The 25,616-nt window shown below is 44.5% G+C and overlaps 1 protein-coding gene across 1 annotated transcript in view; it reads left to right on the top strand.

Annotated features, from left to right (window-relative positions):
- Positions 1-25,616, top strand: part of LOC140411186 (inactive tyrosine-protein kinase 7-like) — a 473,753-nt gene that overhangs the window by 130,679 nt on the left and 317,458 nt on the right. The window lies entirely within an intron of this gene.

Here is a 25,616-nt window from a genome sequence, read left to right on the forward strand (position 1 = left end):
ATACAGGATAGAGCAGTCTCCAGTACCTGGGTGGGAGAGGGGAAGGTATCGGATATTTACCAGGAGCTCTCGGAGGTGGAGGAAACTCCAGTAGAGGCGCTTAAGGGCAAGTGGGAGGACGAGCTAGGAGGGGAGATAGAGGCGGGGCTATGGGCGTCTGCCCTAAGCAGGGTTAATACCTCCTCATCATGCGGCAGGCTTAGCCTGATACAATTTAAGGTAGTCCACCGGGCACACATGACAGTGGCTAGGATGAGTAAGTTTTTTTGGATAGAGGACAGGTGTGCGAGGAAGCCCAGCAAATCATGTCCACATGTTTTGGGCATGCCCGAAGCTTAGAGGTTTTGGCAGGGTTTTGCTCAGGCAACGTCCACGGTACTAAAAACACGGGTGTTACCGAGTCCGGAGGTAGCGATCTTTGGAGTGTCGGAGGATCCGGGAGTTCAGGGGGCGAAAGAGGCCGACGTCTTGGCCTTTTCCTCCCTGGTAGCCCGGAGACGGATACTGTTAATGTGGAGGGACTCGAAACCCCCCCCAAGTGTAGAGGCCTGGGTTAGTGACATGGCCGGGTTTCTCAGTCTCGAGAAGATAAAGTTTGCCTTAAGAGGGTAAATGTTAGGGTTCTCCCGGAGGTGGCAGCCGTTCGGCGACTTTCTTGGGGAAAATTAAAATGTCAGCAGATGCAGTATTCCAAGGGGGGAGGGCCGGATTGTTGTTTTATGGTTGGGGTGTGTGAAGATTGGGATGGGGATGGAAATGTTTATTGTACCATGTCGTTGTTATTGTTATTATTATAAAAACTTTCAAATACCTTAATAAAAATATTTTTTTTAAAAACATGTCAGTTGTCAGAACTACAGCATTCCTGGTACATGTGGTTGAGCAGAGCACCTCTGCTAAGAAACTGGGAAATTTGCGTATCATGGTTTGTCAGTTAATTGAAATGTTTTAAACACTATTTTGGGGTACAGTTCCTTCGGAAAATTGAGGAGTGAAGGTATCTTATTGTGTAAGTGCTGGAAAATCTAGCATTTTTCGCACTGCTGTTTGTCAGCATGAAGCACTGACTGATTAGGTGTAGTCAATTTTCCCTACGCGCACCGTCAGTTCAAGCAGTCACAAATAAATCAGAGCAGGAAACTGAGGAGATTTCTCAATCCTGTGTGGAACTTGGCACTACAGGAGTAGTCGATATGTTCCGCAGAATGCTCATCACCCTTCTCCATGGCAATGAGGGGGCTGGTCTTACCCCCAGCGCTCATATCCTAAGAATGTTTAAAAAGAAAGATGCATTACAGAGGAAGTTAGATGCACATACAAAGGAGAAAGGAATAAAAAGGTCTGTTGATGGAGTTGATAAAGATACATGGATGAAGGCTGGAGTGGAGCTACACTGCAAATGTTATATATAATCTTTATTAGTGTCACAAGTAACCTTACATTAACACTGCAATGAAGTTACTGTGAAAAGCCCCTAGTCGCCACATTCCGGCGCCTGTTCGGGTACACTGAGGGAGAATTCAGAATGTCCAATTCACCTAACAGCACGTCTTTCGGGACTTGTGGGAGGAAACCAGAGCACCCGGAGGAAACCCACACAGACACGGGGAGAACGTGCAGACTCCGCACAGACAGTGATTCATGCCGCAAATCGAACCTGGGTCCCTGGGGATGTGAAGCAACAGTGCTAACCACTGCTACCGTGTTGTCCACTGTTTGTACGACGGAACTCTGTGTATTCAGTTGTTGCATGTCCATTTTAGGCAGCTGGAAGGATGTTGATGGGCTGTGTATTACAGCTGTTTGTTTTCTAACTTGTATTCCCATTTATCCTGGTATATTGTCGATTAATCTATTAGGAGTTTGAGGGATTCGGAGAAAGAAATGACCTTCAGTTTCAGTGTACTCTTGAAAAAGTTCCACAAATATATTAAATTGAATTTTGCTCTTGACTCTTCTGCCTATTCTTAAACAGGATGTAGTCTTGAATTTGTTTTATTACGAAGATGTGCGATGTAAAATATTAATTTATGACATCATCTGGATATATATTGAACTTTTGAAAATAACATTTTCAAAAACTGCGAAATGAAGGACGTTGGCTTATGCAGCTGGTAAGTTGCATTTGTGAAGGCCATAAGCCACTTTATATAGAGGGACAGAATCTACAGAGCTCCGAGATGATGGCTAAGAGCCACAGATTGAATCCAGGGAGAGGTCACATAACCTAGCTCTTGGGTGTGAAATATACTGGATTTGAGCTAACTGCAACAGGGCAACTCTTGCGCACTCTCTCGCGCTCTGAACCCCCCACCAACAAAGCTGAGCCCTGTTTGTGGTTTGAAAACAAACCCATCAGAATAACTCATTGCTATAAACCGGGAGATCATAAATGGGTGTTTCCAGCTCCCATCATTAACTGCAAGAGTAAAGAGAATCAACCAGCCACAACTGTAGAGGAAGTATTCAGCTCTGAAAAGTATTCGCAATACTTTTTTTATCTGGCCAAGTTTTAACATCTAATACTGTACAGTTTTATTTATTTTGCATGCCTGTGTAAGAGTCCTTCCTGTGTATTTCCTTTGTTCCCATTTCTTTGTTTTTATTATTTTGGCCCGTGGACCCATAATTGGAATATGCCTTTAAGCAGAAGATTCAATGTTGAAGCAGCCTGCTTGCCCAGGTTCCCAGGTTTTGTATTTTGGAAAGGAGAAAGCAGACTCCTCAGCAGCAAACGGATCTGGGGAACCAGCTTTGGAATGACTCTGTTCGATTGGTTGACTGCCAAACAGTGGGTTGGCCAGCAACAGTTTTCTGTCTGACAGTGGTTTCTCTCGCTCTCTCACAAGCTCTAGCACACTCCCTCGTGCTGTATCGCTTTCTCTTGCTCGCTTTTTCTCGCATGCTCTCTCGCTCTTTCTCGCACGCGCTCTCGTTCCTTCTTGCATGCACACTCGCTCTTTCACGCACTTTCTCTCGCTTGCGCTCTCTCGCTCACAATCTTTTGCTGTTTTGTGCACTTGCTCTCTCGCGTTCTCTTAATCTCTCGCGTTCTCTTAATCTCTCGCGTTCTCTTACACTCTTTCGTTCTCTTGCTCTCTCGCGTTCTCTTGCTCTCTCGCGTTCTCTTGCTCTCTCGCGTTCTCTTGCTCCCTCGTATTCTCGCGCTCTCTCGCGCTCTCTCGCGCTCTCTCGCGCTCTCTCGCGCTCTCTCGCGCTCTCTTGTGCTCTCTCGTGCTCTCTCGTGCTCTCTCGTGCTCTCTCGTGCTCTCTCGCGCTCTCTCGCGCTCTCGCGCTCTCTCGCGCTCTCTCTTGCGCTCTCTCGCGCTCTCTTGCGCTCTCTTGCGCTCTCTCGCGCTCGTGCTCTCGCGTGCTCTCCCTCTCTCGCGCGCGCTCTCCCTCTCGCGCGCGCGCTCTCCCCCTCGCGCGCGCGCGCTCTCCCCCTCGCGCGCGCGCGCTCTCCCCCTCTCGCGCGCGCGCTCTCCCTCTCTCGCGCGCGCGCTCTCCCTCTCTCGCGCGCGCGCTCTCCCTCTCTCGCGCGCGCGCTCTCCCTCTCTCGCGCGCGCGCTCTCCCTCTCTCGCGCGCGCGCTCTCCCTCTCTCGCGCGCGCGCTCTCCCTCTCTCGCGCGCGCGCTCTCCCTCTCTCGCGCGCGCGCTCTCCCTCTCTCGCGCGCGCGCTCTCCCTCTCTCGCGCGCGCGCTCTCCCTCTCGCGCGCTCTCCCTCTCGCGCGCTCTCCCTCTTGCGCGCTCTCCCTCTCGCGCGCTCTCCCTCTCGCGCGCTCTCCCTCTCGCGCGCTCTCCCTCTCGCGCGCTCTCCCTCTCGCGCGCTCTCCCTCTCGCGCGCTCTCCCTCTCGCGCGCTCTCCCTCTCGCGCGCTCTCCCTCTCGCGCGCTCTCCCTCTCGCGCGCTCTCCCTCTCGCGCGCGCTCTCCCTCTCGCGCGCGCTCTCCCTCTCGCGCGCTCTCCCTCTCGCGCGCGCTCTCCCTCGCTCTCCCTCTCCCGCGCTCTCCCTCGCTCTCCCTCTCCCGCGCTCTCCCTCGCTCTCCCTCTCCCGCGCTCTCCCTCGCTCTCCCTCTCCCGCGCTCTCCCTCGCTCTCCCTCTCTCTCGCTCTCCCTCTCCCGCGCTCTCCCTCTCCCGCGCTCTCCCTCTCCCGCGCTCTCCCTCTCCCGCGCTCTCCCTCTCCCGCGCTCTCCCTCTCCCGCGCTCTCCCTCTCCCGCGCTCTCCCTCTCCCGCGCTCTCCCTCTCCCGCGCTCTCCCTCTCCCGCGCTCTCCCTCTCCCGCGCTCTCCCTCTCCCGCGCTCTCCCTCTCCCGCGCTCTCCCTCTCTAGCGCGCGCGCGCTCTCCCTCTCTCCCTCTCTCTCGCGCGCGCTCTCCCTCCCTCTCTGCCGCTTACCCAATTATTTTTTTTCCCAATTTAGGGCCAATTTAGCGTGGCCAATCTATCTATCCTGCACATCTTTGGGTCGTGGGCGTGGGATCCACGCAGACACTGGGAGAATGTGCAAATTCCACACGGACGGTGACCCAGAGCCGGGATCGAACCCGGGTCCTCGGCGCCATCAGGCAGCAGTGCTAACAACTGCACCAGCGTGCTGCCCATACATTTTAGACCTTTTTGTTAACTTCTGTATCTTTGCCTTTTATTCATTGGATGTGGGCATCGTGAGCTGGGCCCGCATTTATTGCCCATCCCTAATTGCCCATCTAAGAGTTATGTAGGCTAGAGCAGTTGGCTTTCCTTCAAGGTAATTAGTGATGGGCTTTTGTGACAAGCGGCAATGGGTTATTGATCATTCCGATTGAGTCCAAATTTCACCATCTGCTGTGGTGGGGGTTGAACTCAGGTCCCCAGAAGATTACCCTGTATTTCTGGATGACCAGTCCAGTGACAGTACCACATCCCTAATTGCCCTTGAGAAGGTGGTGATGAGCTGCTTTCTTGAACCACAGCAATTCCTGTGGTGTGCGTAGAGTCACAGTGCTGTTAGGGAGGCACTTCCAGAATTTCAATCCAGTGACAGTGAAGGAAAGCAACATAGTTCCAAGTCAGGATGGTGTGTGGCTTAGAGGGGAACATGTAGGCGATGGTGTTCCCATGCGTCTGCTCTCATTGTCCTAGGTGGTTGAGGTTGTGGACTTGGAAGATGGTGTTGAAGGAGTCTTGGAGAGTTCCTGCAGTGCACCTTGTTAATATTGCACACTGTGGCTACTGTGCGACAGTGGGGGAAGAGAGTGAAAGATGTAGGTGGTGGATGAGGTGCCAATCAAGCGGGCTACTTTGTCCTGGATGGTGTTGAGTGGAGCGGCACTCGTCCAGGCAAGTGGGAGAGTATTTCACCACACTCCTGACACTTGTGTTCACATTTATCGAGTTGTACAAAGTCCTGTATATTATTTGAGTGTTTAGCTGAATTACTTACCTGGCTGTACGTCTTTTCCTACTTGCAATAGCTTGTGATACTCATTAACCCTGATTATACTGGTCATTGAAATCAAATTATTTCAAATGCCGTTTCTTTGAGGCTTTCGCTGTGTACGTAATCAAATTGTGGCTAGCTTCCTTTTATAGAAACTCTCTAACTTAATTTATTAACCAATACCAGATTGCAAATGATATGAATATTATCTGTTTCTTAAGCCCAACAAAGGTACAGGAGAAGGGAGAGCCTTGAGTATTATTTGTCACTCTTGGGCTTAAGGATGAAACTTAACGTCAGTTTATTAAACTTGGGTAGTGATGGGTGGGTGAGGAATGCTGATAATATTTTGGATGCAGGATGCTTGAGGATTTTGTGGGTCAGAGCACCAACTCTGGATGATCAAAGGACTTAGCTGGAAGTCAGGCACTCGACATAACAGCAGTGTATCCCCACATTAAAGATCAAAAATAAAGTCACAACAGGCTCTTTCTTTATATCACCTCTTAAAAATATCTAGCACCAAAAGATACCTTGTGGATCAGTCAATCGTATTTCAGCAAACTACCTCACAAGTCCAAAGGCAGAGTATAATATTTCAATCGGTGCTCAGCAGTCCAGCACCTCCGTCTATGCTTTGTTCTTGGAAATTGACTGATGTTTTATAATAAATGCTGCTTTTACTTTTGGTATTCGGTTGATGAACTTCTTTCAATGTTTTGAGACTATCGGGTCATTACACAACTGCATCTCTGGTAAGGTTCTCTTCATTAGGCCGTTGCTGGCCATCAGCATGCGGTAGCTGAGGTCTGTGAATGGGAAAGAAGGAGAGTACTTCACAGGGTCACTACATTCTTTTGATATCTCTACTCCAAAGACTAATATTTAACAGTTCTGCTTTGTTCCTCCTTTTATCAGACATATTTTTATGTACAAAGAATCTCATCAACTAGCTGTCTTAAACTTGTTGAGTTGTCTTGAATATGATCTTTTTACATTTCTTAATCCTTTAAATCTTCACCTCATCACCATCCCAACCTAATACAACCACATTGCTCATGACAGCTCTTGGGTTTATGCCCGTGACTGTATTTTATTCATGCATTTAAGTGCCCAGTCACTTTTTGGTGACCACACAGCTTGGTAACACCTAAGAACTTTCAAGTGTGACCTAATGCAGATTTGAAGTGTGTCCTGCAATGAAATAATTCCCTTTGCTCACATCTGTCAACTAGACATTGCAATCTGAAATGCCATAGATTTTACTACCACACAATAAGACAATTTTAACACTTAAATAAGATTGACTGGTGGATGTACTGAAGTAATTGCCCACGTGAGAACAGGAGTGAGGATGGAGCACGCAACCAACCTCATCCACAGACCTCAGCAGAGAAACCAGAGTCTCCGAGTTACTTCCATGGTGTCAGACCTGCTGTGATGTTGAATTCATGAGCTCTCCCAATGTGCTGAGTTTCCAAACGTGGATGTTGCTGTGGAGGACGGAAAATGAACTTCTATTGCTTCTAATGGTTTGGGAAGGTAGTGCTGAGTAGCCTTGAGTACAATTGTTTCATTGTTCAAGAGGGGTTGGAAATAATTTTTAAATGACAATTGCTGCTTTTTATTTATTCATTGGATGTGGGTGTCATTGGCTGGATCAGCATTTATTGCTCACCCCTAATTGCCATTGAACTCAGTGGATTGCTAGACCATTTCAGAGGGCATTTAAGAGTCAAATGCATTTCTATGGGTCTGGTGTTGCATGTAGACCAGACTGGGGAAAGATGACAGATTTCCTTCCTTAAAGGACATTAGTTAATGAGATGGGTTTTTACAACAATCGACAATGGTTTCATGGTCATCGTTAGACTTTTAATTCCAGGTTTTTATCGAATTCAAATGTCACTATTACAGTATCATTATACTGCCACTCCCGACAGTTCCAGAGCTCCTAGTATAAATGAATGTCTATCCTGTGATGAGGGCCGAAGGATGAAAGCAGAAACGAATAGGGATTGTTGGGAATCCAATTGGCACATCTATGGCCAGATGTTTAGACCAAATTAACCTCGGTAGCAGGTGCTGTAATCTAATACATAAGGCAGGCAAGCCAGTACATCAGTGCAATATGTCTCACCTGGGCCCTGAAGATACAGCCACCAATAGTGAAGTAATCTAATTCAAATTCAGGATTAACATGCCACAATTAGAGGAGCGCAGGTCTCTCTGGGTTTGAGGAGATTAAAGGTAAAGTCGCCATAGTCCCAGCTGACCATAGGCTGCTTTCCCCTTTGAAGGGGGGGAACTGACTGGTGGTGATTTAACCCGAGGATCTACACCTCGGGCAAGGGGCAAGGTTGAGAAGGCGGGACCTTCATGAATAACCTGGATGAGATTACAGAGATGGGGAGGGGTGTGACCATGGGTGGATTTGGGGGAAGAAAGGATGACCATTTTGAAATCAAGATTTTACTTGACCAGTGTAGGTCCGTGAGTGTAGGGTGATAGGGGAATATGAGTTGAGGCACAGACAGCAGAGTTTGCATGACCTCAAGTTTACCGTGGGTAAAATGTTGGCGACCAGCCAGGAGTACATTGGAACAGACAGGTAATGAAGGCATGAATGAGGATTTTAATATCATGATTAGACATTAAACGAGAGGCTAAAAAGAATGAGGAAATTAGAGAAAATATATCAGCAGACATGAAGTATTGGAGAAACAGGTCGTACAGTGCTGGTCTGAGGCAACACGAGGTCCTACGTGACTGCTTGGAGTCAGTGAACTGGTCCATATTCAAAAACTCAGCAGCCAACCTAAATGAGTATGTCACTACCGCCACAGACTTCATCAGCAAATGTCTAGAAGATTGAATGCCAAAGAAAGTAGCACGTACGTTCCCCAACCAGAAACCATGGTTTAATTGGGAAATTCACTCCCTACTGAAGACGAGGTAGGTCTGAGGCACTCAAGACATGTGACCTTAACCTATATAAGAAATCCAGTTACGACCTCCGCAAAGTCATCAGGAATACCACGAGACAATACCAGACTAAGCTAGAGTCGCAGACTAATGACGCGGACTCTCGTCAGTTGTGGCAAGGCTTAAACAACATAATGGGCTACAAAGCAAAGCCGAGTAGATTCTCCGGCAGCAGCGCACCCCTCCCCAATGAACTCGATGCATTCTATCCTCCTTTCGAGCAGGAAACCAACAAACGTCTGTCAACTGCCCCGGCAGCCTTGGACACACCCATACTCGCTGATACAGTTCTGAAGTCAGATCGGTCTCCTTGAAAGTGAACTCTCGGAAAGCAACAGGTCCTGATGGAGTCCTTGGTCGTGTACTCAGAGCCTGCGCGGATCAGCTGGTAGATGTGTTCGCGGGCATCTTCAACCTCTCCCTACTCCGTTCCAAGGTTCCCACCAGCTTCATGAAGACCATCATCATACCGGTGCAAAAAAGAACCAGGCAACGTGCCTTAGTGACTACCATTCGATGGCCTTGACATCGAGCATTATGAAGTGCTTTGAGAGGCTGTTCATGAGACACACCAACTCCATACTCCCAGAATGCTTTATCCACTGCAATTTGCATACCGTCACAGCAGATGCCATCTCCCTGGCCCTACACTCATCCCTGGAGCATCTCGACAACAAGGACTCCTACCTCAGACTCCTATTCATTGACTACAGTAACCCCCCCCCCCCCCAAAAAAAAATTAATGGTGCAGATGGTTGACAGCTTCCGATTCCGAAGTGTGCACATCATCAACAATTTGCCCCAGTCCACCCACATTGATATGCCAACTGCTCGGCCCGAAACTGCAAGAAACTGCAGAGAGCCATGAACACAGCCCAGTCCATCTCACAACCCCGCCTCCCATTCATTGACTTTGTCTACACCTTCCGCTGCCTTGGGAAAGTGGTCAGCATAATCAAAGACCCCTCCCATCCATGTTATTTTCTCTTCCAACTTCTTCTATCGGACAGGAGATACAAACATCTGACAACACACATGAACAGATTCAAAAACAGCTTCTTCCCCACTGTTACCAGACTCCTAAATGACTCTTATGGACTGATCTGATCTCCACATATCTTCTCCACTGAGTAGTACTGCACTCCTGTGTGCTTCACCCGATGCCTGTGTCTATGTATTTATATTGTGGACTTCCGGTTGCGGCTATGCAGAGCTAAGTCGCACGTTTGGCAGCTGCCGCTTGGAACGGACCTTTGGGCTCTTTTTAGAACATAAGAACATAAGAACTAGGAACAGGAGTAGGCCATCTGGCCCCTCGAGCCTGCTCCACCATTCAATGAGATCATGGCTGATCTTTGTGGACTCAGCTCCACTCTCCGGCCCGTACACCATATCCCCGAATCCCTTTATTCTTTCGAAAGGTATCTATCTTTTTCTTAAAAACGTTTAAAGAAGGAGCCTCAACTGCTTCACTGGGCAAGGAATTCCAGAGATTCACAACCCCTTGGGTGAAGACGTTCCTCCTAAACTCGGTCCTAAATCTACTTTCCCTTATTTTGAGGCTATGCCCCCTAGTTCTGCTTTCCCCGACCAGTGGAAACAACCGCCCGCATCTATCCTATCTATTCCCTTCATAATTTTATATGTTTCAATAAGATCCCCCCGCATTTAGGGCCCCCAACGGCATTTTTTCGACATTTCCTGGTGTGGGAAGAAGGCTGCAACATTCCCCGACAGTGTATGGCTTGCACCAGGAGTGGGGCGACTTAAAAAAAAGTGGTGGTGAACCCAAAGAAAATGCGAGGGAAGAAGAGAAAGATGGCGGCGGGTGGGGACCAGGCAGCGTGAATGCAGTGGGCGCAGGAGCAGAAGGAGGTTATCCAGCACTGCTTCAGGGAGCTCAAAGCTGACCTGCTGGAGCCGATGAAGGAGTTTGTAGATAGGCAACTGAGTTTGGAGCAGGGTCCAAAAACAATGGTTTCACTCTTCCCAGTATTTAATTGAAGGACATTTCTACTCATCCAGTGTTAGATGTCAGCTAATCAGTCTGTTAATTTAGCAACACTAGGATTGGGGAGGCATGGTGGTGCAGTGGTTAGCACTGCTGCCTGCGGTGCTGAGGACCCGGGTTCGATCCCGGTCCGGGTCACTGTCTGTGTGGAGTTTGCACATTCTCCCCATGCCTGCATGGGTTTCACCCCCACAACCCAAAGATGTGCAGGTGAGGTGAATTCGACATGATAAATTGCCCCTTAATTGGGAAAACAATAATTGGGTACTCTAAATCTATATTAAAAAAACACTGGCAGAGTCGAGCGAGGCAGTGGTGAGGTCGATCTGGATGTCATTCGCTTCCATGTGAAACCTAATGTGCTTTTGGATGTGTCAACCATTGCAGAATATAAATCCGAAATAGGAGGGCCAAGGAAAAACCCTTGCGGAGCAGGAGAGACGATGGCCCGACATCAGGAAGAGAATGTATTGTCAGTTACTTGTTGCCTACGATAAAGGAGATCATTGTCCAAACAATATTGAGTAACCTGCTGTGGCATATGTGGGTTTCTCAGTAGGTTAATTTGGAGACTGTTGGCGTGTTGGTAGATTTCTTTGCATTTAAGACTTGGCAGAAAAACATGCAGCGAGATCATTGTACATCAAAATTCTTTGGTCAGGTGCTTCAATAAAATAGACTGAGGTATTCCATGCAAGAAGATGACCCATAATAAGAACATAAGAACTAGGAGCAGGGGTAGGCCACCTGGCCCCTCGAGCCTGCTCCGCCATTCAGTGAGATCATGGCTGATCTTTTGTGGACTCAGCTCCACTTTCCCGCCCGAACACCATCAGTGGGTAGGGAATTCGATAGGTTCACAACCCTTTGGGTGAAGAAGTTCTTCCTCTGCTCAGTCCTAAAACTTCCCCTTATTTTGAGGCTATGCCCCCTAGTTCTGCTTTCACCCGCCAGTCAAAACAACCTCCCTGCTTCTATCCTATCTATTCCCTTCATAATTTTATATGTTTCGATAAGATCCCCCTGCATCATTCTAAATTCCAACGAGTACAATCCCAGTCTACTCAACTTCTCCTCATAATCCAACCCCTTCAGCTCTGGGATTAACCTAGTGAATCTCCTGCACACCCTCCAGCGCCAGTACGTCCTTTCTCAAGTAAGGAGACCAAAACTGAACACAATACTCCAGGTGTGGCCTCACCAACACCCGATACAATTGCAGCATAACCGCCCTAGTCTTAAACTCCATCCCTCTAGCAATGAAGGACAAAACTCCATTCACCTTAATCACCTGTTGCACCTGTAAACCAACTTTTTGCGACTCATGCACTAGCACACCCAGGTCTCTCTGCACAGCAGCATGTTTTAATATTTTATCATTTAAATAATAATGGAAGAGGATTGTATTTTACAATTAATCCTCATTGTTGCGTTACATTTGAGTAGTTAATGTATTTTGTTATTTCTTATGATGGGCTGTCATAAAAAGCCTTGGCTGCATCACCGGTTATGTAATTTGAACATAGGTCAGGGAGCTGGGGTGTCTTAAGATACTTTACAAAAATTGAGACCTAAATTACCGTAATATCGAGAATCATAGAATATAATTACGGAATTCCTACAGTGCTGATAGAGGACATTCGGCCCATCGAGTCCACACCGACCCTGTGAAAGAGCACTCTACCTAGGCCCACTCCCCCACCCTACACCCAAAACCCCACCTAACCTGCACATCCTGGGACACTAAAGGGCAATTTAGCGTGGACAATCCAACTAATCTGCACATTTTTGGACTGTGGGAGAAAACCGGAGCACCCGGAGGAAACCCACATAGACTAGGGAGAAAGTGCAAACTCCACACAGTCACCCAAGTCTGGAATTCAACCCGGGTCCTTGGCGATGTGAGGCAGCATTGCCAACTAACCACTGTGCCACCATGCCACATGATAATTTTAATATTAAATGTTGAGCACAAACTTCATTGGCCAAAAGGTTTTTCAAAAAAGAATATGGATTGAAACAAATGTTTAACTAAACATGTAATACTTAGGGTGGCATGGTCGCACAGTGGTTGGCACTGTTGCTTCACAGCGCCAGGGTCCCAGGTTTGATTCACGCTTGGGTCGCTGTCTGTGCGGAGTCTGCACGTTCTCCCCATGTCTGCGTGGGTTTCCTCCGGTTTCCTCCCACAAGGCCCGAAAGATGTGCTATTAGGTCATTTGGACATTCTGAATTATCCCTCCGTGTACCCGAACAGACGCCGGTGTGTGGCGACTAGGGGATTTTCACAGTAACTTCATTGCAGTGTTAATGTAAGCCTACTTGTGGCAATAAAGATTATTATTCAAAACTACTTATGATGGTCACGATTTGTCATTGGCTAACCTGTAACAATATTTGTCAATGCTGTTATGGGTCCGGGTTTACAGAACCCCAAAGTGTTTCATGGAGTTCAACTGACCCACAACTTGTAATAGATTGTGGTGTGGGAAGCACACGGCGTACTCTCCAGGTGTGATACAGCAGAAATGGACAAGTGTTTTTTAAAACAAAACAATGTTTATTCTATGAACTCAAGTTAACCCTTTTAAAACAAACATTGAATATCTTAACACCCATTACTTCAAAGATAACCCCCAAAAGACTACCACACTAAATAATCCTTCAAACTGTTCCTTTCACCATCCAAAAGACTTCAAACCTTCAAAAATAGGAGCACATTAGGTTACATTCAATATATTTATAGTCTTTGGATTGCAGAAATCAACAGACCAGCTTTGTGTTTCTTTATGCAGCTCACAGCAAAACACACAGACACTCCCAGCTGCGTTCTCAAACTGAAACTCAAAAAGCAGAAGTGAGCTCTGCTCTCCCCACCCTCTGACATCACTTCAGTAATATGATCAGCTCCATTTCTTAAAGGTACATTGCTTAAACATCCATTTCTTAAAGGTACTCTCACATGACCCCCCCCTCCTCCAAAGAAAAACAAACAAACTATCAACTTCAAGATGGTTTCATTTTTCACCTTTGCACCATCAATTAAGAAATGCACACAGTTGAAACACTTTACCAGTTCAAAAAAAACAACACACGCAAACAGGTATCATAATATAGTCCTTTTTTTTTCGTCTTCCTCCTACCGAAATCCTTCCATTCATCACATTCGTGACAAAGCATTGGCAATCACATTTTCCCGTCCTGCCACATGTACTATTTTTTAATGAAATGGCTGTAACTATAAACTCCAGCGAAACATCCTGCATTGTTATTCGGAATCGCTCCAAAAACGTCAACGGATTATGATCCGTATATATAATGGTGTCAGACGGATTGCTGGTCACATAAATGTGAAAATGTTGCAAAGCCAGCACCAAACTCAAAGCCTCCTTCTCAATCGTCGAATACTTTTTCTGGTGAGAATTCAATTTCTTTGAAAAATAACCAACAGGCTGCTCCAGCCCTTCGTCGTCTTGTAGAAGCGCCGCACCTACACCCACATCTCTTGCATCAACAGCCACTTTGAATGGTTTGGTATAATTTGGGATGACTAACACAGGAGCAGTGGTTAATACAGCCTTCAGGCCGTCAAATGCCTCTTGACAGTCTGCTGTCCACTGGAATTTGTTATGCTTCAAGAGTAAGTCCGTCAGTGGAGCGACCACACTGCTAAAATTTGGTACAAATTTCCGGTAAAGTCCACTCGTACCACGAAATCGCGTTATTTCCTGTCGTGTCGAGGGTATCGGAAACTCTCCAATAACTTTTGTTTTCACATCACGTGGGACCAATTGACCCTGTCCGATTGTATGGCCAAGGAAAGTGACTTGGGATTTTCCAAATTCACTTTTGGCTAGGTTTATCACCAAACCCGCCTCCTGAAGTTGATCAAATAACTCCATAAGATGTTTTAAATGTTCTTTCCATGTCTGGCTGAAAACTACCAGATCGTCGATATATACCGCACAATTGGGTAATCCTGAAATGATTATTAGTTAACCGTTGAAATGTGGCTGGGTCGTTTTTGATGCCAAATGCCATAACTTTGAATTGGTATATACCATCTGGAGTCACAAAAGCTGAAATCTCCTTCGCCCTTTCGGATAAAGGTACCTGCCAGTAACCTTTAAGTACATCCAATTTGGAAATACAAGCGAATTGTCCCACTTTCTCAATGCAATCCTCCAAACGTGGGATCGGATAAGAGCCCGTTCTTGTAACTGCATTCACCTTTCTATAGTCCACACACAACTGTTGGGTACCATCTGGTTTAGGTACCATCACTATGGGTGAGATCCATTGGCCGCAACCCACTTCAATTATGCCATTCTTAAGCATGCTCTCAATCTCTTTATTGACCCGTGCCAATTTTAAAGGGTTAAGTCTATATGGATGTTGTTTGATCGGAACAGCATTTCCCACATCTACATCATGTATAGCCATTTTAGTACTTCCCAATTTATCTCTACAAACTTGCCCATGTGATATCAATAACTCTTTCAGGTCAGTTCGTTTTTCCTCTGGAAGGTAACAATTAACAATTCATCCCAATTTTTAAGAACATCCTCATTTTCCAATTTAATTTAAGGTAGGTCAAATTCACAGTCATCTGGATTTGGTTCGTCACTTTGAGTTAGAATCATTAAAACCTCCTTTTCCTCTCCTTCCCTTTCAAAGTACCTTTTAAGCATATTCACATGACACACTCGGTGAGTCTTCCTTCTATCTGGTGTTTTTACTACATAATTCACCTCACTTAATTTCCTTTCAATCTGATACGGTCCACAAAACCTAGCTTTTAAAGGCTCACCTACCACTGGTAACAACACTAAAAGTTTATCTCCATTGGTAAAAGTACGAACGTTGGATTTATTGTCCGCAACCCTTTTCATCACATTTTGTGAAACTTTCAAATGTTGTCTAGCCAATTCACCTGCTCTATTTAATCGTTCCCTAAAATTTGACACTTAATCCAATAGTGTAATTTCCGATTTCTCACCCACCAATTTTTCCTTAATCAATTTAAGTGGTCCTCTTACCTCATGACCAAAAATTAGTTCAATAGGACTAAATTTGGTTGACTCATTCGGTGCATCCCTAATTGCAAACAGTACGAATGGAATTCCTTTATTCCAATCCTCTGGATAATCTTGACAATAATCCCTCAACATTGTCTTTAATGTCTGATGCCACCTTTCTAATGCTCCCTGCGATTCTGGATGGTATGCAGTAGATTTAAATTGTTTTATTCCTAAGCTATCCATAACTTCTTTGAATAACATTGAGGTAAAATTTGATCCTTGATCCGATTGAATTTCTGTGGGTAGTCCATATCTCGTAAAGAATTTAAGTAACTCCTCCACAATCTTTTTAGCTGTAATATTACGCACTGGAATGGCTTCTGGAAACCTGGTAGACACAACAATTATAGTCAAAAGATATTGATTCCCACTTTTTGTTTGAGGAAGTAGTCCTACACAATCAATTAGGACCCTTGTAAAAGGTTCCTCAAATGCTGGAATGGGTATTACGGGTGCTGATTTTATTACTGCTTGTGGTTTCCCTATCACTTGACATGTGTGACATGATTGACAAAATTTAACTACATCTTTATGTAGTCCAGGCCAATAAAAATGTTTCTGGATTTTAGCTGGAGTTTTCCTTATCCCCAAATGACCGCCCACTGGTACCTCATGTGCCACACGCAACACCTCCTTTCTATACCCTACCGGCAATACTACTTCATAGAATCATAGAATCATAGAATTTACAGTGCAGAAGGAGGCCATTCGGCCCATCGAGTCTGCACCGGCTCTTGGAAAGAGCACCCTACCCAAGGTCCACACCTCCACTCTATCCCCATAACCCAGTAACCCCACCTTACACTAAGGGCAATTTTGGACACTATGGGCAATTTAGCATGGCCAATCCACCTAACCCGCACATCTTTGGACTGATGAACTTGATGAACTTCTGCCCACTTTTCATCCGTCTGCATATGTACCGGTCTCCATTTTCTCATCAAGACATCACTTTTACGGTAATAACACTCTGGTATACTCTCAGATTCCTCTTCTATATATGCTTTCTGAAATATCCGTTTTATTTCTACATCTATCTGTTGTAACTCCGCCAATTTTCCTGAACTAAAAATATCCGCCTCATCCTCCACCTGTTCTTGTTCTTTTTAAACCATCTGATCAAAAATCGTTTCTGATAATTGCCTTAACCTGTGACTTTGCGACCTTGTTGCTCCACAATCCGGAGAAATCCCAGTATATCCGTCCTTCAACACTTCAGTTGTCTGATTTTTCACTGGCTTATCAACCACAGTAGGCATCACTCCCACCTGCGATCCAGCTATATCATTACCCAAGATAAACTGTATTCCTGGACAAGATAGTTTCTCTATTACTCCTACTACCACATCACCACTCTCCACTGGACCTTCCAACCTTACCTTATATAATGGAACACTACTCCTCTGACCCTGAATTCCACATATTACCACCTTTTCTGGCAACATTCTTCCCAAACTACATAATTCCTCATCTCTTATCATTAAAGATTGACCAGGTCCTGTATCTCTTAAAATTGTGACTTCTTTACTGCTCCTGATACACATGAGTAAACTTTACCCACACAAAAAGACATCTGGCACCTTCTTATCAATTACTTCTTGAACAGGCTGTACAATCATTTGCACCTCCTTCGCTTCCCTTGGGCTTTCCTTTACCACTCTAACAAACCCCACTGTCTTATCCTGTTTTACCACATCAGCCTTCCCAGTGCTTTTCTTCAACCACCAACACTGTGACTTTACATGGCCTAGTTTATTACAGTAAAAACATTTGAAACTTTTCATTTCTTTTCCACCCTCCTGGATTTCTTTTTAAATCTGAGGTACACTCTCCTTATTATCTCCCATCAGATCACCTTTACCTTTACCACCTGAGTATTTCTCATGTCCCCAAGTTTCTATCCCTCACCGGCTGAAATTGATGTCGGAAACCAAGCCTTGATTTATGAACTAATTCATAATCATCTGCCATTTCTGCTGCTAATCTCACAGTTTTAACCCTCTGCTCTTCCACATGAGTTCTCACTACATCAGGAATTGAATTTTTAAACTCCTCCAAAAGTATAATTTTTCTGAGAGCTTCATACGTTTGGTCTATTTTCAAAGCCTTCAATTTCTAAACCTTTGTCTGTAAGCTTCAGGCAGTAGCTCACATGCACCAAAGATGTTTTTTTTCACCTCCTCGTACGTTCCAGATACCTTCTCCGGTAGTGATGCAAACACTTCACTAGCTCTACCTACCAGCTTTGTTTGAATCAGTAATACCCACATGTCCTGTGGCCATTTCATTTGTTTCGCTACCTTCTCAAGTGAAATGAAAAAGGCTTCTACCTCCTTCTCGTCAAACCTTGGCAATGCTTGGACATATTTAAATAGATCCCCACCACGTCTTCGACTATGATGCTCTGTCTCACTATCCTCAACAATCTCATCCAACTATACGTTTCCCTTTGCGTCTGCCAATTTTAACTGATTTTCATGTTTCATAGCCATTTTATGAAGTTCAAACTCGCTCTCTTTTTCTCTTTCCTCTCTATCTCTTTCTTTGTTTCTTTCTTCTCTCTCCTTTTCTTTTTCATCTCTATCTCTTTCTTAGTTTCTTTCTTTTCTCTCCTTTTCTTTTTCTCTCATTGCATATTCAAGCTGCTTTAATTCTTTTTCATGTTCAAATTGCTTAATCTGCAACTGGAGCTTTGCCATTTCTAATGAGTCAGACTGTATCTCAGGCAAATTTAAATGCTCAGCTACCACGGTAAGTACCTAATCTTTTCACATTTTGCCAGGCAATATTAACTGCAATGCTTTTGCCAAATCTAACAGTCTGCTTTTAGTCTCTGTCCGTAAGGTATTGCGTGTTACCGTGTCCACCCCCAAAAACCTCGGAGCCTCTGAAAAAGCCATTGTCCACAACACACCCCCCACTTAAACTAAAGCAACCACAATATACTCACCCCTCACTGTCTTTTAGTTCATTAAGCCAATCCAATCGATAGACTTTTATCCCCCTCGAGCCCCCAATTGTTATGGGTGCGGGTTTGCAGAACCCCAAAGTGTTTCATGGAGTTCAACCGACCCACAACTTGTAATAGATTGTGGTGTGGGAAGCACACGGCGGACTCTGCAGGTGTGTTACAGCAGAAATGGACAAGTGTTTATTCTGTGAACTCAAGTTAACGCTTTTAAAACAAACATTGAATATCTTAACACCCATTTCTTCAAAGATAACCCCAAAAGACTACAACACTAAATACCCCTTCAAACTGTTCCTTTAAACATCCAAAAGACTTCAAACCTTCAAAAATAGGAGCACATTAGGTTATATTCAATATATTTATAGTCTTTGGATTGCAGAAATCAACAGACCAGCTTTGTGTTTCTTTATGCAGCTCACAGCAAAACACACAGACACTCCCAGCTGCGTTCTCAAACTGAAACTCAAAAAGCAGAAGTGAGCTCTGCTCGCCCCACCCTCTGACATCACTTCAGTAATATGATCAGCTCCATTTCTTAAAGGTACATTGCTTAAACATCCATTTCTTAAAGGTACTCTCACATGACAATGCTAATTATAATGAAATCTGCTCTGCCAAACATCTGCTTAAGGGGATTGTAAAATAAAATTCCAGATTTAGTCCTGCTTTTTAACTGACTTCTCTTCCTACCTCTGTCCAAGAAAAACTATTTGTGATGTGATGGCTTATTTTATTGCACTGGTTTAAACAAAATATAAATTCTGGTAAACGCAATTCTCTCTCCTCCAATAAATATCCAAATATTGGAGGTTCCCTTGTGTACCCAAAAAGCATTCAGTTTGATCTGGGAATTCAGCCAGCAGAGCTGGCTCATTCAACAGGTTTGGATACACTTCGGCTCTCTGATAAATAATTAGCTGGTTTTGGAGCTGCCTATTTCTGTCTTTCATGTCACTCCAAAAAAAAATGTAATTGCTGTATTCACACAAGAACAGATTACCCCCTGCAATGGTGTTTACATAATCTTGATTACTGAGGCAGCAAATTAATTCTGGAGAAAGTACTTTGAAGCATGAACCTCTCCCAATTCTGTAATTTAAAAAAAGAGCCACAGCAACTCCCAAGCTCTCATGGCTGAAAGTATTTATGAAACAATGACACTGACTACTCACTGTCCTTACACAATGTCCATGTTTGATTCTTAAATCAAGACGCCAAGATGTCTTGATGACTGGCTCATCATTAATGAACAGATCTGGCTTGTCTATGTATAACTATGCCATGCTCTGCCATCATTAGTCAAAACTGCCTATTAATCATCCTGGAAGCGAAGGAGAACCTCATTCACATTCTGATGGCAAGTGTACCTCTAATAATCTCTGCCCACCCTCCTCTCTGCCCACCCTCCTCCAACCGAATATGGACTCCAGTTGCACGATAGTAGATTTCATTGTAGTCATCTTCATCATTTCTTCCTGACCTGGCACAGGCTGCGAATAGATAGATGCCTGTGTGGCTGCAAATTTCTGTGGCCAGAGATGTGAATCCAGAATTGCGTGTTGCTTCCCTGATGCCAGGGTCAAGATGTCCCTGACTGGTTGCAGAGTACAATGAGGAGGAAGGGCAGGTTGTGCTCCACACTGGTACAAGCAAGATAAGCAGAAAGAGAGATGTGGTCGTGCGGTCAGAATTTAGGGAGCTAGGTCGGGATTAGCAAAGAGGAGCTCAAAAGTAACAATCTCCAGATTACGTCAGGGGAATAATATTACAGGGGAATATCAACGTGCAAGCATACGGGGAGAGATCGCTCTGGAAAAGAGAATTAGTCATTGAGGTCAGAGTAAAGGATAAAGTATTAAAGTCTAAATTATGGTGACTGTGCATATATGCGAATGCATGGAGTGTGGTAAATGAGATTGAGTTGCAGATACAGATTCTAAGCTGAATAAATTGGGATGGAATATTGGCAGAAAGAATGGTATCTACCTAATGGATTGCCTTCAAGTAAGAGCTGGTTTGGGCTTAGTCAAGGTATACTTCCATCAGAAGGAAAAGGTATGGGAAACAAATTCAGAGTTCCCTGAATCACTCAACAGATAGAAACTAGAAATAAATAAATTAGAAGACAAAATGTGCTTATGACAGATGGCAGGTAAGAAACCGAATTGAGAATCTGGCTGAATATAGAAGGTTCAGATGAGCGGTCAAAAAATAAATAAGAAAAGCGAAGAGGGGTTATGAAAAGAGCCTGGCAGTCAACATAAAAGGGAATCCCAACGTTTTCTATAGGCATATAAATAGTAAAGGAAGAGTGGAGGTTATTAGGAACCAAAAAGGGGGTTTACATTTGGAGCCAGGGATATAGCTGTGGGATTGAATGAATACCTTGCATTTGTCTTCAGCAAGAATGAAAATGCTACCCAGCCATGGTGAAGGGGGAGGAAATTCAGATCCTGAAGGCTTTAAAATTGATGAGATATTGTATAGGCTACCTGTACTCGTAGGTTGAGATGCATCCAAAGACGCTGAGGGAAGTGAGTGTGAAAATTGCAACAGTACTGCCATAATTTTCTGTTCTTGTGGACTGGGGAGATGATCGGAGATGTAGGGACAGTTTTCATAGACAAAGAGAAGGTTGAGATGCGATTTGATAGAGGTGCTCAAAATCATGAAAGTAAATAGGGAGGAACTCTTCCCACTCGTGAAAAGCTCAAAAATGAAAGTGAACAAATTTCAAGTAAGTAATCCGCCTCCTGCACTGTAATAATTCTGTTATTCTGACCGTCACTGTGCTCCACACTGGTAAAAGTGACTGTTCTGTTATTTAACCGCCTCCTGCATTGTAACAATTCTGTTGTTCTCACCTCCTCCGGCACTGTAACAATTCTGTTATTCTGACCATCTCCTGCACTGTAACAATTCTGTTGTTCTCACCTCCTCCGGCACTGTAACAATTCTGTTATTCTGACCGTCTCCTGCACTGTAACAATTCTGTTAATCTGACTGTCTCCTGCACTGTAACAATTCTGTTGTTCTCACCTCCTCCTGCACTGTAACAATTCTGTTATTCTCACCTCCTCCTGCACTGTAACAATTCTGTTATTCTCACCTCCTCCGGCACTGTAACAATTCTGTTATTCTGACCATCTCCTGCACTGTAACAATTCTGTTATTCTGACCTCCTCCGGCACTGTAACAATTCTGTATATCTGACTGTCTCCTGCACTGTAACAATTCTGTTGTTCTGACCGTCACCTGCACTGTAACAATTCTGTTAATCTGACCACCTCCTGCACTGTAACAATTCTGTTAATCTGACCACCTCCTGCACTGTAACAATTCTGTTATTCTGACTGTCTCCTGCACTGTAACAATTCTGTTAATCTGACCACCTCCTGCACTGTAACAATTTTGTCATTCTGACCTCCTCCTGCACTGTAACAATTCTGTTATTCAAACCTCCTCCTGCACTGTAACAATTCTGTTATTCTGACTGTCTCCTTCACTGTAAGAATTCTGTTATTCTGACCGTCTCCTGCACTGTAACAATTCTGTTGTTCTCACCTCCTCTGGCACTGTAACAATTCTGTATATCTGACCGTCTCCTGCACTGTAACAATTCTGTTATTCTGACTGTCTCCTGCACTGTAACAATTCTGTTAATCTGACCGTCTCCTGCACTGTAACAATTCTGTTGTTCTCACCTCCTCCTGCACTGTAACAATTCTGTTAATCTGACCGTCTCCTTCACTGTAAGAATTCTGTTATTCTGACCGTCTCCTGCACTGTAACAATTCTGTTATTCTGACTGTCTCCTGCACTGTAACAATTCTGTTAATCTGACCGTCTCCTGCACTGTAACAATTCTGTTGTTCTCACCTCCTCCTGCACTGTAACAATTCTGTTATTCTGACCTCCTCCTGCACTGTAACAATTCTGTTAATCTGACCGTCTCCTTCACTGTAAGAATTCTGTTAATCTGACCGTCTCCTGCACTGTAACAATTCTGTTGTTCTCACCTCCTCCTGCACTGTAACAATTCTGTTAATCTGACCGTCTCCTGCACTGTAACAATTCTGTTGTTCTCACCTCCTCCTGCACTGTAACAATTCTGATAATCTGACCACCTCCTGCACTGTAATAATTCTGTTAATCTGACCTCCTCCTGCACTGTAACAATTCTGTTAATCTGACCGTCACCTGCACTGTAACAATTCTGTTAATCTGACCTCCTCCTGCACTGTAACAATTCTGTTAATCTGACCGTCACCTGCACTGTAACAATTCTGTTAATCTGACTGTCTCCTGCACTGTAACAATTTTGTCATTCTGACCACCTCCTGCACTGTAACAATTCTGTTATTCTGACTGTCTCCTGCACTGTAACAATTCTGTTAATCTGACCACCTCCTGCACTGTAACAATTCTGTTATTCTGACCGTCTCCTGCACTGTAACAATTCTGTTATTCTGACCTCCTCCTGCACTGTAACAATTCTGTTAATCTGACTGTCTCCTGCACTGTAACAATTCTGTTAATCTGACCACCTCCTGCACTGTAACAATTCTGTTAATCTGACCACCTCCTGCACTGTAACAATTCTGTTAATCTGACTGTCTCCTGCACAGTAACAATTCTGTTAATCTGACCACCTCCTGCACTGTAACAATTCTGTTAATCTGACCACCTCCTGCACTGTAACAATTCTGTTAATCTGACTGTCTCCTACACTGTAAGAATTCTGTTATTCTGACTGTCTCCTGCACTGTATCAATTCTGTTATTCTGACCGCCTCCTGCACTGTAACAATTCTGTTATTCTGACTGTCTCCTGCACTGTAACAATTCTGTCATTCTGACTGTCTCCTGCACTGTAACAATTCTGTTATTCTGACCGTCTCCTGCACTGTAACAATTCTGTTAATCTGACCACCTCCTGCACTGTAACAATTCTGTCATTCTGACTGTCTCCTGCACTGTAACAATTCTGTTATTCTAACCGTCACCTGCACTGTAACAATTCTGTTAATCTGCCTGTCTCCCGCACTAACAATTCTGTTATTCGGACCGTCTCCTGCACTGTAACAATTCTGTCATTCTGACCGTCACCTGCACTGTAACAATTCTGTCATTCTGACTGTCTCCTGCACTGTAACAATTCTGTTATTCTGACCGTCTCCTGCACTGTAACAATTCTGTTAATCTGACCACCTCCTGCACTGTAACAATTCTGTTATTCTGACCGTCACCTGCACTGTAACAATTCTGTTATTCGGACCGCCTCCTGCACTGTAACAATTCTGTTATTCTGACTGTCTCCTGCACTGTAACAATTCTGTCATTCTGACTGTCTCCTGCACTGTAACAATTCTGTTATTCTGACCGTCTCCTGCACTGTAACAATTCTGTTAATCTGACCACCTCCTGCACTGTAACAATTCTGTCATTCTGACTGTCTCCTGCACTGTAACAATTCTGTTATTCTAACCGTCACCTGCACTGTAACAATTCTGTTAATCTGCCTGTCTCCCGCACTAACAATTCTGTTATTCGGACCGTCTCCTGCACTGTAACAATTCTGTCATTCTGACCGTCACCTGCACTGTAACAATTCTGTCATTCTGACTGTCTCCTGCACTGTAACAATTCTGTTATTCTGACCGTCTCCTGCACTGTAACAATTCTGTTAATCTGACCACCTCCTGCACTGTAACAATTCTGTTATTCTGACCGTCACCTGCACTGTAACAATTCTGTTATTCGGACCGTCTCCTGCACTGTAACAATTCTGTTATTCTGACCATCTCCTGCACTGTAACAATTCTGTTATTCTGACCTCCTCCTGCACTGTAACAATTCTGTTAATCTGACTGTCTCCTGCACTGTAACAATTCTGTTATTCTGACCTCCTCCTACACTGTAACAATTCTGTTAATCTGACTGTCTCCTGCACTGTAACAATTCTGTTATCCTGACCGTCTCCTGCACTGTAACAATTTTGTTATTCTGACCTCCTCCTGCACTGTAACAATTCTGTTAATCTGACCGTCTCCTGCACTGTAACAATTCTGTTAATCTGACCGTCTCCTGCACTGTAACAATTCTGTTAATCTGACTGTCTCCTGCACTGTAAGAATTCTGTTATTCTGACCGTCTCCTTTCACGGTTACAATTCTGTTATTCTGACCGTCTCCTGCACTGTAACAATTCTGTTATTCTGACCTCCTCCTGCACTGTAACAATTCTGTTAATCGGACTGTCTCCTGCACTGCAACAATTCTGTTATTCTGACCTCCTCCTGCACTGTAACAATTCTGTTTGTCTGACTGTCTCCTGCACTGTAACAATTCTGTTATCCTGACCGTCTCCTGCACTGTAACAATTTTGTTATTCTGACCTCCTCCTGCACTGTAACAATTCTGTTAATCTGACCGTCTCCTGCACTGTAACAATTCTGTTAATCTGACCGTCTCCTGCACTGTAACAGTTCTGTTAATCTGACTGTCTCCTGCACTGTAACAATTCTGTTAATCTGACCGTCTCCTGCACTGTAACAATTCTGTTATTCTGTCCGTCTCCTGCACTGTAACAATTTTGTTATTCTGACCTCCTCATGCACTGTAACAATTCTGTTAATCTGACTGTCTCCTGCACTGTAACAATTCTGTCATTCTGACCGCCTCCTGCACTGTAACAATTGTGTTATTCTGACCACCTCCTGCACAGTAACAATTCTGTTAATCTGACCGCCTCCTGCACTGTAACAATTCGGTTATTCTGACCGTCTCCTGCACTGTAACAATTCTGCTCTTCTGACCGTCTCCTACACTGTAAGAATTCTGTTATTCTGACCGTCTCCTGCACTGTAACAATTCTGTTATTCTGACTGTCTCCTGCACTGTAACAAGTCTGTCATTCTGACCGCCTCCTGCACTGTAACAATTCTGTTAATCTGACCGCCTCCTGCACTGTAACAATTCTGTCATTCTGACCGCCTCCTGCACTGTAACAATTCTGTTAATCTGACCACCTCCTGCACTGTAACAGTTCTGTTAATCTGACCGCCTCCTGCACTGTAACAATTCTGTTAATCTGACTGTCTCCTGCACTGTAACAATTCTGTTATTCTGACCGTCTCCTTTCACGGTTAC

The sequence above is a fragment of the Scyliorhinus torazame genome, chromosome 4, assembly GCF_047496885.1.
Source record: "Scyliorhinus torazame isolate Kashiwa2021f chromosome 4, sScyTor2.1, whole genome shotgun sequence".
NCBI classification, from domain to species: Eukaryota; Metazoa; Chordata; class Chondrichthyes; order Carcharhiniformes; family Scyliorhinidae; genus Scyliorhinus; species Scyliorhinus torazame.